Below are 17,824 nucleotides of genomic sequence, written 5' to 3' on the forward strand. Positions count from 1 at the left end.
ATACTGGCAGAATGTTTGGTAGAGTGGATAAAGATTGCCAGAAAGAGGAAAATTTTCTTTCGCCTACTGAATACTATGATGTGCTCAAACAACTTGGTATTGTCAAGATTCTAAATAGAGATTGGGAAGCAAAGGATCTCAAATTCATATAAGATGCCTTTCAAAATAACTGCTCAGTGAGAGATGGCCTATCAAAAGCCCAGGAAGAAAGTATTGTTGTCAGTATCAGGCACTTGTAATGCAAAATCTGCAGTATGGAAATACAGTGGTTCATGGTGTGGGTTCCTGGTATCATGTCCTAGTTCATGAACCACGGGCAACGTATGAGTGGCCAAGTAAGTGGTCCTGACAGTCGGGATACCAGTTACTTTTGAATAAGGCTGGTCATCTCGGACATATTCTGAGTCGTGGTCACCTTTGTGCTCAGACGGCAAAGACTACCAAATCCACCGGTTAGTCCCTCAACTGTTAGGGGTAAAACTCAATGGGACCCGGGGCAAGTAAGGCTAGCAACCTGCTTCCCTGGTACTTTAAATATGATGCTGGCAACAATCAGAGCAAAATGCCTCGGACCTTTGGAGGTGACGGAGTCCCATCTTTAATTGACAAACCAGGGACTCCTAAGATATGACTCGGCAAACGAATGGTAACGAGATGGGGAGCTATTAATATCAATGGGGGCTGCTCTGGGAAGAAGGTAAAGCTGGCAGAGAGTGCAAGTAAGATGGGGTTGGACGTTTTAGCTGTTAGTGACATTCGGGTAAGGGGCGAGAAAGAAGAGGAAGTGGGAAAATAGAAGGTCTACCTGTCAGGAGTCAAGGCAGGAATAGCACAATGCGGTGTAGGGCTTTACATCAGGAAAGAAATGGAACCCAGCGTAGTTTCAATAAGGTATGTAAACGAACGACTGATGTGGATAGATTTGACAGTGTCTAGCAAGAAAATTAGGATTGTGTCAGTATATTTGCATTGTGAAGGGACAGATCAAGATAAGATGGATAGTTTTTATGATGCACTCAGTGATGTAATTGTTAGAGTAAAGGACAAGGACAGTGTTCTGCTCATGGGTGATTTTAACGTCAGGATTGGAAATCGAACAGAAGGGTATGAAAAGATTATGGGTAAATTTGGAGAGGATATGGAGACCAACAGGAACGGGAAACAACTCTTGGATTTTTGTGCCAGTATGGGCTTAGTAATCACAAACTCCTTTTTTATACATAAGAAGATTCACCGGTATACTTGGGAAGGCAGGGGAGCCAGATCTGTCATTCACTATATAATAACAGATCAGGAATTCAGGAAGGCTGTGAGGGACACACGTGTATTCAGGGGATTCTTTGATGACACAGATCACTATTTAATCTGCAGTGAAATTTGTATTGTGAGGCCGAAAGTGCAGGAGGTCAGGTCCATATGTAGGAGGATAAGAGTGGAGAAACTTCAGGATAAGGGAATCAGGCACAAGTACATAACAGTGATCTCAGAAAGGTACCAGTTAGTTGAATGTAGTCAATTACAGTCATAGGAAAAGGAATGGACAAGGTACAGGGACACAGTACTAGAAGTGGCTAAGGAATGTCTTGGAACAGTAGTGTGTAAAGGTAGGATGAATCAAACAGCCTGGTGGAATGACACAGTCAAGGCAGCCTGTAAACGGAAAAAGAAGGCGGATCAAAAATGGCTACATACCAGAACCCAGGTAGACAGAGAAAGTTATGTTGAAGAAAGAAACAAAGCCAAACAGATAATTGCAGCATCCAAGAAGAAATCGTGGTAAGACTTTGGAAACAGGTTGGAGACTTTGGGCATCAAATACAGTGGAATGTCAGGTCTTAAATGGCTACACAGGATAATTGAAATGGCGTGGGAGTCGGGACAGGTTCCATCAGACTGGACGAAAGCAGTAATCATACCAATCTTTAAACATGGAAACAGAAAAGATTGTAACAACTACAGAGGTATCTCTTTAATCAGCATTGTGGCTAAAATCTTCTCAGGTATTGTTGAAAGGAAAGTGCAAGTATTAGTTGAGGACTATTGGATGAAAATCAGTATGGGTTTAGGGCTCTTAGAGGTTGTCAGGACCAGATCTTTAGCTTACGGCAAATAATGGAGAAGTGTTACGAGTGGAACAGGGAATTGTATCTATCCGTTATAGATCTAGAAAAGGCATATGACCGGGTTCCTAGGAGGAAGTTTTACGAGATTATGGAATAGGAGGCAAACTTTCGCAAGCAATTAAAGGTCTTTACATAGATAGTCAGGCAGCAGTTGAGAGTTGACAGTAAATTGAGTTCATGGTTCAGAGTAGTTTCAGGGGTAAGACAAGGCTGCAACCTGTCTCCACTGTTGTTCATATTATTTATGGATCATATGTTGAAAACAATAGACTGGCTGGGTGAGATTAAGATATGTGAACACAAAATAAGCAGTCTCGCATATGCGGATGACTTAGTTGTGATGGCAGATTCAATTGAAAGTTTGCAAAGTAATATTTCAGAGCTAGATCAGAAATGTAAGGACTATGGTATGAAGATTAGCATCTCCAAAACGAAAGTAATGTCAGTGGGAAAGAGATATAAACGGATTGAGTGCCAAATAGGAGGAACAAAGCTAGAACAGGTGGATGGTTTCAAGTACTTAGGATGCATATTCTCACAGGATGGCAACATAGTGAAAGAACTGGACACGAGGTGTAGCAAAGCTAATGCAGTGAGTGCTCAGCTACGATCTACTCTCTTCTGCAAGAAGGAAGTCAGTACCAAGACTAAGTTATCTGTGCACCATTCAATCTTTCGACCAACTTTGTTGTATGGGAGCGAAAGCTGGGTGGATTCAGATTACCTTATCAATAATGTTGAGGTTATGGCTATGAAAGTAGCTAGGATGATTGCAGGTACTAGTAGATGGGAACAATGGCAGGAGGGTGTCCACAATGAGGAAATCAAAGAAAAACTGGGAATGAACTCTATAGATGTAGCAGTCAGGGCAAACAGGCTTCGATTGTGGGGTCATGTTACATGCATGGGAGAAGCAAGTTTACCCAAGAGACTCATGGGTTCAGCAGTAGAGGGTAGGAGGAGTCGGGATAGACCAAGGAAAAGGTACCTGGATTCGGGTAAGAATGATTTTGAAGTAATAAGCTTAACATCAGAAGAGGCGCCAATGTTAGCACTGAATAGGGGATCATGGAGGAATTTTATAAGGGAGACTATGCTCCAGACTGAAAGACATAATCAGTCTTAAATGATGATGATGATGAGGAAATACAGAAAAGTGACGAAATCAGCCACCTTGGAAAAGATGAACATGATAAGGAAGGAAAAGAGAAAGTGTGTCTTAAAACTTATGTGGCATTTTAATATACCTGAAGCAGTGGAAGAGTTTTATAAGGAAGCTGTTGAAAGTGATCGATGGATTTCCAGTTTAGCATTGTTGTAGCCAGTATTTTGCGTTGTATTCCAAATGCTTTTGTTGCAATTTTGCACTTTTGATTATCAAACATATAGAAAAACTATGATAGGAAATTGTTATAATGTAGTATGTTATTGTATACCTATGTATGCCTAACTAAGATAAAAGATAAAACAATTTCAGTATGTACTTACACATTAACAATACTTTTAATTTTCATTTTAGCATTTATCAACTATTGAAAAAATTGAAACTTTGTATCTATTCAGAAATAAACAACGAAAATTTTAGAAAAGTCAAACTCACAATCTAAATCATGCCTACAAAAGCTTTGTAAATGTAAAATTATCTCGTTTATGTAATTATTATGTTGGTAAGATAGTTAATATTCCCCAAAAATATACTTTTTGTTTTTTAAATTATTTCATCTTGCTTTCATCTTTTAGAATTTGAATTTGCAATTGCGGTCTCGGCATTAAGCCATTGTCCAGTAAAAGATTTTGACACATAGGCAGGGGTAACAACATAACATGCCAAAACTGTAATTGCAAAATAAAATTCTAATATCTGAAATCAAGATGACATCCCTTTAGAAAACTTATAGAAATGGTGGACACATTTTACAAGAAAATAATTTATTTTTTGTGTTTATCGAGTTTTGAGAAAAGGCCCCTCAATTACTATCTCCACACAGCTGCTCATTCGGCTATATCAACTGGAATTAAATGGTATTTGGATGCTGGAGTTACAGAGCATAAACATATATGGTTGAAAATCATGAAAAGGTTGCCGAAGCTAAGTAAAATTAAAGTTGTTAAGTCTGGAACATTTCTGTGTGCTAAATGTGTTGAAACTGAGGTTGTAAGTTGCGTAATTGGCAAGAAAATTCCTGCTTTGATCACAGATATACTGTCAGTTTCAGGCCTCAGCTTTAACCTGCTGTCAGAACATAAACTGCAGTGAGTTTCAGGCCTTAGCTATAACCTGCTGTCAGTACACAAACTGCAATCAAAATATTTGTGCATAGTTTTTGAGAGCTTCAGAAAGAAAACGTGACTCTTTTTGATACACAGAGAAATGAGTCAAACATGTACATACCAGTACTAAATTTTATATGTAAGGGACTTCAGTGTCGTGTAGCTTCACCAATAGAGATGACTGAATTAGGCAGTAAAGGTTCACTCTCCTGAGTTACCTGAGTTACAGTAACGTTCATAAGTTGTAGATACAAGTTGATAGAATGAGCCTCAAATCTAACTAGTCAGATTATGACATTTGTCATATATGTGTTGAAGAGAAACAGGCGTCACAGCTCCATAATCCACGATCAGCTAAAACAATAAGAGCACTAGAACTTATTTATAGTGATCAAAGTGGACCGATTACTCAAGTTCGTATGATAGTAAAAGGAACGTTTTAATATTTTATTGATGACTTTAATCATTTTCCTTGTGTATATTTTCTGGAGACAAAGTCAAAAGTGCTATAGTTCTCAAAATTATTGAAGCAATGTCTACAACTCATTTTAACTTGCAAATAAATCGCCCTAGTTGTGATAATGGGCGAGAGAATATATCGAATGAATTTAAGACTTTCTTTGAAGTCATAGGCATTCAGTATGAGTTCACAATGCGTTGTACACCGCAGCAGAGTGAGGTTTCCAAATGTCTAAATAGGGCTGTTTTGGATAAAGCACATTGTCTGATACTCAGATCACAACTTGTTTAGAGTTTTCTGATAGAAACAGCATTGGTCTTAATCTATATCATAAATTGGAGTCACATTACAACCACATACCAGCAGCTGTATAGTACAGAAGAAAACCCAGTGTGTAGAAGATGTAGGCTTTTGGTTGTGTAGGCTTTTTAAAAAATCCAAAGGAACCTGTAGTTAGAAAGTTTGATTAGCGTTCACTTAGAATCGATTTTATTGGATGTTGTCCAAATGGATACAGACTTTGTTGTCTCAAACTGAAGAAAGTAATTTCGGTAAAGGATGCAGTTTTTGATAAACTAGTGATCAGTGGCTTTCAGGAGAAGCAGAAAACACGATAGAGGAATACAAGACAGTCGAAAGCAAGACAGAAGGAAAAAAGACAGAAAATTCAAGAGAATCGGTCAAGCTGCCTGAAAAGTAGCAAATTCTTCAACAAAGCAACGGGGAACGAACGATGCCTGCAAGGGATACCTGCACCATTTGAGAGTTATGCAGTACTGGCCTTGCATTCTGATGTCCCTGAATACTATGAAAATACACAAGTGAGGCATGATGACCATGGATTGAGGGAAGTGAAAAAAACAAAAATACAATCATTCAAGCTTTATGATAGATAGGAGTTGGCTGAGTGCTGTCCAGAGAAGGAGCCAACTGACAGAAAATGGGTCTTCAAAATTAAACCTAATCAAATTGGAAGTTATAAGGTGAGGCTTGTAATCGAAGGCTGTGCACAGAGGAAAGGTTATGATTGTTATGAAATGTATGCTTGTGTTGCACATTTGGCTATGATGAGAACACTGGTGTCAATCATCATTCAAGAGAAACTGTATAGATGCTAAATACGTAGATGCCAAAGGTTGTTTCCCATATGTGGAACTGCATGAAGACAGCTACATAAAGATCCCTCAATGTGTCACAGGCAAAAAACATCAAATCTCCAAATTAAAAAAGGTCTTGCCTTGATTGCAACAGGCTCTTTGTACATGGAATGCAGCATTAGATAGTTCTATCAAAGGTATTGGAATTAGTCAAATGCTTACAGATGTTTGTATGTGAGGGATTTGGAAAGTAGTACATCATATCTTCTATTTTATATAGATGATATTGTAATTGCTGCAGGTAATTTTGAGGACATTAATAAGAGTAAAAGGATTCTGCAAAATTAATTTGTCATGCAAGACATGGGAGAGTTCAAATCATTTCTTGGTATTGATTTCAAAAGGCCAGCGGATGGAATAATTATGAATCAACGTATACCAGTATACTTCCGAAAATTACTGGAATGCTTTGACATGCATATCTCTAATATGGTGAAAAAACCCATGGAAAATAACGAAAAACAAACCAGAGTTGAATAATAATTAAGATTACATAGGAGAATCCAAACCATTTTGTTAACTGACAAGTTGTTTGATGTATACTATGCTTACAGCAAGATCCAACATGAGTGTGGCCATAAATTATTTCTCTAGATACCAAAGAGGAATTTAAAAGAGTATGAAGCAAGATACAAGAAAGGAATGTAGGATTTTGTTTTGTATCGTGGAAGAGGAGGAGCGTATATGGTTCTCTGCTGTGCAGATGCAAATTTTGGCAGTGGAGAAAATAGGAAGTCTACATCAGGATTCTCTTGCAAGTGTACAGATATACTGTTTGTTGGCCACAAAGCGTCAACGGTGTGTTTCTTCATCTTCAACTGAAATTGAACATGCAGTTTTGGCTGAAGACAATGTTAATTCAACTGTTGTCTGATGTAGGTCTCACAGTTAAATATCCAGCAAGGATTTTTTAAGAATACAGTTATTTCGCTTGAAAAGTGGTAGCAATGAAGAACGAAGCACATTGATATTAAATACAATTTTGTCAGAGGCTATGTGAGCTTGATGATGTTTGTTATATAAATATGAAGGACCTGTTAACTAAGCCCCAAACGAACAATTTAAAAAGCCACGAGCTTGTTTGAATGCTACGATTGAGGGAGTGTTGAGGGTTGCAATTCAAATGTCTCAGCTTATGTTTTGAGTATGTTCCTTTCCTTTTCGATGGCAGCTCTGCAATATATATTTTTTGTGGCTGTACCGGATTCAGTGACACATAAACTCTGTAAAATATGTATATACACACTGGAGAAATTAGTCTTTTGTTTATCTCTGTTCATTGCTTCCATTGCAACTGTTATTAAGATGTTATATGTGCAGTCTTGGTAGTTTCACTTGTGTGGTGAGAAATACAGGGTGCTCTGAAATTCCCTTTAGAAATTTCAATGACTTGAAGAGGAGAGTGGGTGCCTAATATTTTGAATAGGAACCCATGTCCGAAAACGTACCTCTGGGAGCTACATTTTTGCTAGGTAGGTATGCAACAGGGTAGTCACTGAAGGAGGTGCTTACATGGGATCGGCTGATGTCCTTTGACGTCTATCCTACCTGTCCGACCTGGTTCGATCATCATTCAGGTGCCTGTGAGTGTTAGAGCAACATGGTTGAGTCAATGTTTGTAGAATACACCGACATGATCCTTCTGAATGGCGAAGCTCACGGAAATGGAAGAGGTGCTCGTCACCTTTATCAAGACTTCTTTGCAATGTACGAGTCCATCACATACCCTTTCTGACACAATTACGCAACGGCTACGAGAAAGGAATACCTCCACCATCAGTAGGCATGACTGGGGTGCTCCTAGGAGACGGCGCACACCCGAATTGAAAGAGGCCATACTGCATCTTGCGAAAGAGAACACGTTAACGTGTACACAAGCAATTTCTTTGGCTATAAATGAGTGGAATTGTAAAACATGTGATGTATTGGGTCACACCTAATCAATTACTTCTAAAGTGGTCGCATTACCAGCGTGTTTTCAAAAGTGGTCGCGTTACCAACATGTTCTCAAATAGTTGCAGCACAGAAACGGTATGTTTCCGGGCATGGGTTCCAATTCAAAATATTATCTACTCACTCCCCTCTAGAAGTCCTAGATGTTTGTAACAGGAATTTCCTAACGCCCTGTAGATAGTTATTTTTACTAGAAACCACAAGTGGCGACACCGACGTGGTAGTGAGTACACAAGAATCACTTTTTCATTATTTCAGTTTTACTGTGGCAGATTAAATACGTTTTTTAATGACACACATAATGTAACGACACTGGTATGCAAATATCACGTGTGACAGTGAAAATACCACCTACCTGGAGGAAAAAGTAAAGATATGGATTTTGCAATCTACATCTACATGGATACTTCGCTAATCACACTTAAATGCCTGGTGGAGGCTTAATCGAACCACCTTCACAATAATTCTCTATTATTCGAATCTTGAAGAGCGCTGGGAAAAAACGAACACCTATAGCTTTCCGTGCATGCTATGATTTCCCTTATTTTATTACGATGATCGTTTCTCCCTATATAGATCGACGTCAACAAAATATTTCCACATTCGGAGGAGAAAGTTGGTGATTGAAATTTCGTGAGAAGATTTTGCGACAGCGAAGAACGCTTTTGTTTTAATGATGACCACCACAAATCCTGTATTATGTCAATGATACTCTCTCCCCTATTTTGCGATAATACAAAACGTGCTGCTCTTCTTTGAACTTCCTCGATTTTGTACTCCATTAATCCAAACTGGTAAGGATCCCAGACTGCGTAGCAGTACTCCAAAAGAGGACAGACAACCGTAGTGTAGGCAGTCTCTTTGATAGGTCTGTTACATTTTCTAAGTGTTCTGTCGGTAAAACACGGTCTTTGATTTGCCTTCTCCACAACATTTTCTATTGGTTCTTTCCAATTTATGTTGCACGTAATTGTAATTCCTAGGTACTTAGTTGTATTTACAGCCCTTAGATTTGACAGATTTATCGTGTAATCGAAGTTTATCGTATTCCTTTTAGCTATCATGTGGATGACCTCTCATTTGTCATTATTTAGGTTCAATTGGCAGTTTTCGCACAATATAGATATCTTTCCTAAATCGTTTTGCAATTTGTTTTGCTCTTATAATGACTTTATTAGACTATAAACGACAGCATCACCTGCAATCAACCTAAGTCATTTATATAGATAAGGAACAGCGTAGGGGCTATAACACTATCTTAGGAACGCCAGAAATGACTTCTGTTTTACTCGATGGCTTTCCATCAATTACTACAAACTATGACTTCTCTGACGGGAAATGTCCGCATCTCGTGGTCTAGTGGCTAGCATTGCTGCCTCTGGGTCATGGGATCCTGGGTTCGATTCCCGACTGGATTGGGGATTTTCTCTGCCTGGGGATTGGGTGTTCGTGTTGTCCTTATCATTTTATCTTCACCATCATTCGTGACAGTGGCTGTATTGGACTGTGTAAAAATTGAACTGTGTAAAAACTGGGACTTTGGTGGAGCGCTGATGACCGCGCAGTTCAGTGCCCCACAGAACCAAACATCCTCATCATCATCTGACAGGAAATCATGAATTCAGCCTCATAACTGATACGATATTCCATAAGGAAGCAATTTGACTAGATACCACTTATGTGGTACAGTGTCAAAAGCCTTTTGGAAATCTAGAAATACCAAATCAATTGAAATCCCATGTAATTACCACTCAACACTTCGTATGTGTAAAGAGCTAGTAGTGTTTCAAACGAACGATGTTTTTCTAAATCCGCGTCAACTGCATGACAATAGACCGTTCCTTTCGAGGTAATTCATAATGTTCGAACACAATATATGATCCAAATCTTGCTGCAAATCGACGTTAATGATATGGGCATGTAATTTAGTGGATTACTCCTACTACCTTTCTCGAATATTGGTGTGGCATGTGAACTTTCCAGTGTTTGGACACAGATCTTCCGTTGAGCGAGCGGTTGTATATGATTGTTAAGTATAGAGCTATTACATCAGCATACTCTGAAAGGAACCTAATTGGTATACAGTGGGGACCGGAAGATTTGCTTTTATTAAGTGATTTAAGTTCTTCACTACTCCAAGGTCATCTACTTCTAAGTTGCTTATGTTGGCAGCTGCTCTTAATTCGAATTCTAGCTTATTTACTTTGTCTTCTCTGGTGAAGGACTTTCGGATTGCCAATTTATTACTGCAAATATTAGCAACGAGATGACAAAATGTCATTGCGCTTTGAGATCGCTTGATTGTGAAGTTGCTGAGGTGATCGCAACAGACATTTTCAACTTCCTGTCGATTCTGGAGCAGACGTTTCTGTATTGCCAGCAACAGTATTAGATCACAAAAACATTCATAAACCGCAGCTATGCTGCATACTTTCCCATAATATGTAGGTATGGAGAAATAGGCCTTCAGCGAAGATTTCCATGGCCACTTTTTCTTGCAGATAATAATTACAAACAACAACAGCCGTGCACTGTAAATTTTTCGTGCGTGTCGCATCCTAAACAAAGAAATGTGATTAAAAAATCAGTCGACCGGCCTCAAGGGTGCAAAAAAGAACAAAAAGTGTTAATTTTTACCGGTAATCATGGACGGCAGATGGCAGAAAAGGTAGCAGATACACAAACTAACGCAAGTGTTCAAGCCTTTGTCAAACCAGGAGCTGGAATTGCAGAAGTGACAAAAACTGTGGTCAAATCGTGTGAAAACCCTAACCCAAAAGACTATGTCGTAATTTGTGCAGGTGCAAATGATGTTGCCAGAGATAAAGGTAGTGAACTCATCACTGTTCTTGAAAGTGTGCTATCCAAATTAGGCAACACAAATGTAGCTGATGTAATTCAACCACACGGATACGACCTACCTCCTTGGTCATGTATTAATAAATTAATAGAAAGAGTAAAATAAGAGATAGATGCTGTATGCAAAAAGTTTCTGTATGTGAACTTAATAAATGTAAACACGTTAGACAGGTCCATGCATACCAGCCACGGCCTTCATTTAAATCACAGTGGGAAAGAATTTTTTGTTGAAGAAATCTGTCATCTAGCAAATTTGAGTCACAATAGGCATAATATAGAAGCAGTCCAAAGTACTTTGGACAAATGGGTCATAAAGAAAGAGGCGATGTCTTATAAAAATGGCGAAAAACATTTTTTAGGAAAGTAGACTGTATCACAAAAAAATGTGATGAAGAATTAAATTGCAAATACACACTGAAGATTGTGCACCAGAATGTACAGTCAGTAACAAACAAAGTTGATGAAGTAAATATATTCCTCAATAGTGAATGGAAAGATGTTTCAGTGTTATGTTTTTGTCAGTATTGGTTACAAAATGAGTATTTCCAGTACTTAAAAAATTGCATTTTAACCTTGCAAACTGCTTTTGTACAATGGAATCAAAACATGAGGGAACTCGTACATATGTAAGAGAAAATGTAGATTGAAGAGTATTGCATCTGTTTGCAAACCTGATTGTGAAAGTGACTTTCAAATCTCAGCTGTTGAGTTAATGTCTGAAAAAAACTATTAATTTATGTGTGTATAGACCTCCTGTTAGCAACATAAATGTTTTTTTTCAAGAAATTGGACCTTGCTTTATGCAAAAACAGGGGTAGTACGTGGTGATATTAACATTGACTTTCTGAGCCATAGCCCTCACAGGGAAACGTTTTTAAATATTATAAAAGCCTACAATCTTTGTCTGACTGTTAGCTCCCCAGCACATGTAACAAAAACTAGTATTACTTCCTTGATCAGGTATGTGTAAACATGGACAAGTGTACATCAGAAAACTTTAATACCTGCTATAGTGGCCACGTTTCGCAATTACTGACCATACTTGTAAATCACATTTCGACCAGTACAGAAAATGTCATCCATAAAAGATTTTATAGTGGGAAAAATACTGAATACTTCCACTACCTAATCAGCGAAAAATCTTGGAGATAAGTATAGGATACCTCTATTACCAACGAAAAGATAGACAATTTTTTGAACATTTTCAAGCATAACTTTGACATAGCTTTTCCACAAAGGAAAGTGATTTCCAAAAGCACAGATAGATTAGAAAACTGGATTACATCAGGCATTAGAGTATCTTGTAAAAGGAAGTGGGAACTTTTTCTGCACTCAAAAACATACAGCAGTCCAGGATTTATTAATTATTTCAAAAAATAAAAGTTAGTTTTTACACAGGTCATAAAAGGGGCAAAAATTAAGGAAAATGACAAATATATTATGAAGTCATCCAGTAAAACTAAGTCCATGTGGAAAGCTGTGCAGGATCTTACGAGGAAGAAGACAACTCACAAAAATTTGTGATATCACATGATGACAAGAATGGCACTGACCCTAGGGCAGTTGCAAACAGTTTAAATTCTTATTATACAACTGTTGCTGGAAAATTAGTGAAGGAAAAATTTGGAAATCCACCTAATAGAACATGGAAAGAAATTTCATCCATCAAAATAAGTAATATATCCATGTTCCTCACTCCAGTAAGCCCAACAGAGCTCCTAAATACCATTAATTCACTGAAGGGTAAGTATTCAACTGGCATTGATGATAGTTCAGATTATATTATAAAAATAACAGCCAGACAAATACTTTTGCATTTATTCGACATATGCAATACATCCTTATCATGAGGTGTCTTTCCTCAGCAACTGAAAATGGCAAATGTAATACCCCTATATAAAAAAGGTGATCATCAATGTATGGGTAACTATAGACCGGTGTCTCTTTTGTCATGGTTTTCGAAAATTATTGAAAAAGTGTTCCTTTCAAAACTAATTACATTCTTCGACAAGAATAATATTATTTCTGGATGTCAACATGGCTTTCAGACCACAGTGATCAATTGGAACAGCCACTCTCAGTCTGATAAACCATGTCGTAAATGCAGTGGACATCCACAAAACTATCTCAGGTTTATTCTTGGACCTAACAAAAGCTTTTGATGTGATTGATCATTCTATACTCCTGAGGAAGCTATCATGGTATGGTGTAAGAGGTGTGGCAAATCAGTGGATTGAATCATACTTGGAATATCACTCCAAGGTAACTGAAATTAAGTACATGGAAGGAAATGAACTCCAGGTACACCTTTCAGAGCCATGTGGACTAAGTCATGGTGTTCCAATAGGCTCCATCTTAGGTCCCTTTCTTTTTGTGGTCTACATTAATGATTTCCCGTCACACATTAGGGATTCTGAACCAGTACTATTTGCAGATGACACTGGTCTATTGATTGAAGGGAATAAAGAAGAAAATCTTACTGCATCTGCAAAAGATATTACAAAAAGAGTGTCTGAATGGTTTACCAGAAACAGGCTAACAGTTGATCCCCAAAAAACGGTACTCATGAATTTCCATACTGATCAAAATAAAAATCCGGCACAACCTGTAATATGTATAGATAACCAAAACATTAGTGCTGTCAATGAAACTAAATTTCGTGGGATCCATATCCAGGAGAATCTTAAATGGAACACTTTAATCACACCCCTAAATTCTAAACTAGCAAAAATGAGCTATGTAGTAAGAATTCTCTGCAACAATACTAGTGTAGAAAGAGTTAGGGCTGTATCTTTGCTCATGTACATTCAATACTGAAGTATGGTATCACTTTCTGGGGAAATGTACACCAGGCCATAACAGCTTCAGGAAACAAAAGGCTATTATAAGAATAATGAAACGAGTGAGCAGCAGAAAACCATGCAAACCTTTCTTTAAAGATCTAAAGATCCTACCCCTTTCCTGGATTTATATACTGGAACTACTCATGCATGTCAAAAAAAGCATACTGAGAAAAGAAAACCTTTTTCCTCAAAGCAAAACTGTCTATGATTACAGTACCAGGTCAGACAGTGACATACATGTTAATCGTTGTAACACCACATTATACCAAAAAGGTGTATATCATGCAGGAACAAAACTTTACTACAGATTACCAAGACATATAAAATCCCTTCCTGAACTACAAAGCTTATAAAGTCTGTGACAGCCTACCTTCTGAAAAACTGCTACTATTCAATCTCACAGTATCTTACGTAGGATAAAATGTAATTTGTATCTTTAACTGTAGACATAAGTTATAATTATACAGTATTTCAGAAATTTGTAATTATTAACTGTATAGATCCAATTTGTCTTAAAAATTTAAATAATGTATGTTTGACGTTTGAAAAACCAGTAGCTAAAAAGGTTTTCTGTCCAATATCCTGTGTACAATACATGGTGGTCCATTGATAGTGACTGGGCCAAATATCTCACGAAATAAGCGTCAAACGAAAAAACTACAAAGAACGAAACTTGCCTAGCTTGAAGGGGGAAACCAGATGGCGCTGCCATAGGTCAAATGGATATCAACTGTGTTTTTTTTAATAGGAACCCCCATTTTTTATTACATGTTCGTGTAGTACGTAAAGAAATCCGTAAGCAAGAATTAAATGAAATAACTGGCGCCAAACGTACAGCCAGAACCAATTAATAAGAAAATATACTTAGATATATAAATGTGTTTATATATATGTTACGTACTAATTACAACAAAATTCTTCTTTCATACTCAAACTTCATTGACAACAAAAATCGATAATAATTGAAGAACTGGATAAATTACCTTGAGCTGAGAGTGAGAGAGACGAAATATTTTACAGACAAATATGAATAAAGGAAAGCATAAGGTAAGGTCATCTGCACATAGGCTTTTGTTTTCGATGGAATTTTTCCAAGCACAATACAGTAGACGAGTTGTGGTGTGTAGTACCATATCAAAGGAATTTTGCACTGAAAGTAATAAGTAATTAAATAAATAGTTCAATCTTTTTTGCAAACATACAAGTGCATATCTAATGTTGAATTTTTGGGTTACTGGTCATTGATGCCATTTCATGTTAATAACTTGCAAGTGATTATATGTACGTAATTACACCATAATTTTAGATCAGTTGTGGTTAAGGTTGGATGGAATATGGATTCACAGTCTAGCTCAGATTTAGTCATGCATGAAATATCCAAGAAAAAAGAAATGTAGGAAACGAAAGTGTAGTCACTACTGCAGCTATTACCATATGGAGAGCTAGTGACGATAATCAGTCACATTCCAGTCTACCGACGACTAGCCAGGATGTAAACCAAATAGGTCAGCCTGTACATTCACCAACGAGTAGTATGCAGCAGGTAGATAGGACGACAGTGGCACAGGTGTGTTCACCACTGCCAGATCCTTCTCCCGAATTTTTGTGAAAGCTTGAAGAAAGATACTACTAGAACAAAAATTAGCAGATAGAGAAGAATAGAGAATCATTAGGGAGAAGGAAAGAGGCAGCTTATTCGGACAAAAATTAGCAGTGAGAGAAAAAGAAAGAGCTGAGACAGAAAAGGAACGAGAGGAAGAGAGAGAACGGTGACAACTTGAAAGAGATAAGGAAGTTGCCGAACAGATTAACAATCAGTTTGAAAAATTTCTGTCAGAGATATCTGAAATGCAAAAGGCGTATAGTGTGTTACTGAATGTGGTCAGTAACCTTATGAGTGTTGTACAAAATCTGCAGACTGCCCACACAGTTTTTAAAGACGACGTGGGAACGTTGACTAATCGTTTGGAAAATCTAGAACTTGTGCAGAAGGAAACCATTGAACAGCATCTTACCGGACAAGCAAAGAAGGTAGAAAAGTAATTTAAAATTTGGTCAATGGCAAAAGATAACGGATTAAGGAACAGATTGTCAATAAGCTATAGGATGCTATCCAGCAATAAGTAATAATATAGCTTTCAGTAACAACAATGAAGCTGAAGGGAGCAAAACCGATATAGGGCACACTAAAGACAAACTAAAGGATGAGCTACCACACTGGCAACGAGAAGTGGTACAGCTTATTTCCGATTTGGAACGCTAAAGCTCACTTAACAAGAAACCTGAAAGAAGCACTGCACATGGTAGTAATACCTACTGCAGTGCACAAGCATTTCTGGCATTCACAAACCGCCATATGAATATACACTGAAGCGCCATAGAAACTGGTGTAGGCATGCGTACTCAAATACAGGGATATGTAAACAAGAAGAATACAGTGCTGTGGTCGGCAACACCTATATATGACAACAAGTGTCTGACGCAGTTGTTAGATTGGTTACTGCTGCTACAATGGCAGATTATCAAGATTTAAATTAGATTGAATGCGGTATTGTAGTCAGGGCACAGGCGATGGAACACAACATCTCTGAGGTAGCGATGATGTGGGGTTTCCCGTATTACCATTTCACGAGTGTACCGTGAATATCAGGAATCCAGTAACGCATCAAACCTCCAACATCGCTGCAGCCAGAAAAGGATCCTGCCAGAACGGGACCAATGACGGCTGAAGAGAATCTTTCATTGTGACAGAAGTGCAACCCTTCCGCAAATTGGTGCAGATTTCAATGCTGCGCCATCAACAAATGTTAGCATGCAAACCATTCAACGAAACATCATCGATATGGGCTTTCGGAGCCAAAGACCCACTCATGTACCCTTGATGACTGCCCAACACGAAGATTTACACCTTGCATGGACCCATCAACACTGACATTGGAATGTTGATGACTGGAAACATGTTGTCTGGTCGGTCTAGTTTCCCAGTTTCAAATTGTATCAAGTGGATGGACGTGTACGGGTATGGAGACAACTTCATGAATCCATGGACCCTGCATCTCAGCAGGGACTGTTCAAGCTAGTGGAGGCTCTGTAATGATATGGTGCGTGTGTAATTGGAGGGATATAGGGACCCTGATACATCTAGATACGACTCTGACAGATGATACATACGTAAGAATCCTGTCTAATCATCTACATCCATTTGTGTCCATTGTGCATTCCGAGGGATTTGGGCAATTCCAGTAAGACAATGCGACACCCCACATGTCCAGAATTGCTACAGTCTCACTCCAGAAACGCTCTTACGAGCTTAAACACTTCCGCTGGCCACCAAACATCCCAAACATGAACATTATTGAGCATATCTGGAACGCCTTGCAACGTGCTGTTCAGAAGAGATCTCCACCTCCTCGTACTCTTATGGATTTATGGACAGCCCTGCAGGATTCATGGTTTCATTTCCCTCTATCACTACTTCAGACATTAGTCGAGTCCATGCCACGTCGTGTTGCTTCATTATTGCGTGCTCCTGGGGGCCCTACACAATATTAGCCAAGTGTACCAGTTTCTTTGGCTCTTCAGTGTAATACAGGGAGTTTTAGCTTACAAAGAGAACCGCAGGTAGCTGTTATGGGGGCAGCTTCATCTGTATCTAGCATGATAGAAGAAAGCCTTATCAAGCATAGACAATTTACAATGCTCAATGCAGAAAAGAAGTCTGTCCATCCTGTTACATTTATCAAAGGGTTTAGTAATATACTAGCTAACACTTGGCTAGAGAAACAAAAAATCCAGTTCATTGTTTCCCACATAGAAGGAGATCCCGCACTGTGGGTAAAACGAGATAATAGATGGGTGTCACACTGCTGACCAATTGGAAAGATCATCTTCAGCGAAGTACTGGTCGCCTTCAATACAAAACGACTAAGAATTGAAGTCTACAGCCTTGAGACATATAAACCAAGAGGGAACTTTGAGAAATATATAAATACTACCAGGTACTGGGACGAACCAATTTCGAATCTAGATGTGATTAGGATATTGAAATTAAGACTACCGACTCGCATCAGAGATAAATTAATAAATGTATCAGAAGATGATCTAAAAAACTATCATTCTGTGTTAGACGGCACTGACCTGGCACAGGAAGACACAAAA

Source organism: Schistocerca nitens, chromosome 6, assembly GCF_023898315.1.
Source record: "Schistocerca nitens isolate TAMUIC-IGC-003100 chromosome 6, iqSchNite1.1, whole genome shotgun sequence".
Classification (NCBI taxonomy): Eukaryota; Metazoa; Arthropoda; class Insecta; order Orthoptera; family Acrididae; genus Schistocerca; species Schistocerca nitens.